General features: G+C 30.8%; 1 protein-coding gene across 1 annotated transcript in view; it reads left to right on the top strand.

The window, feature by feature from the left end:
* The window catches only part of LOC119592512 (insulin gene enhancer protein ISL-1-like), a gene marked incomplete in the record, with an annotated part of 47,762 nt that overhangs the window by 35,102 nt on the left and 12,365 nt on the right, over window positions 1-295 (top strand).

The raw sequence follows: 295 nt of genomic DNA, 5'->3' as shown, positions 1-295 counted from the left end.
AACATTGCCTGACAAGTACGCATCCTGTAGTGTTATGCTTGTTATATATATGTATATCTATTTTGAGATTAATGTTTTTTTTCTGTATATATCTTTACAAAAGATGGGGGATTTTTTTTCGCTCGGTCTCTAAGTACGAAGTATTTTGAAAACGCTTGTGATACTATTGGAAAAGACATCTGTTTCTATGTACAGCGAATCAGGTATTTGAAATTTGATTAGTAATGGTAATGTAATGTTGGATTACGTTTTTAATCATTGGCGGTTCTACAAAAAAAAAAATCTTTTCGTTCAG

The sequence above is a fragment of the Penaeus monodon genome, chromosome 30 (genome assembly GCF_015228065.2).
Source record: "Penaeus monodon isolate SGIC_2016 chromosome 30, NSTDA_Pmon_1, whole genome shotgun sequence".
NCBI lineage: Eukaryota > Metazoa > Arthropoda > Malacostraca > Decapoda > Penaeidae > Penaeus > Penaeus monodon.
The sequence above is the reverse complement of the archived record's forward strand: the minus strand, read 5'-3'. Positions and strand labels throughout refer to the sequence as shown.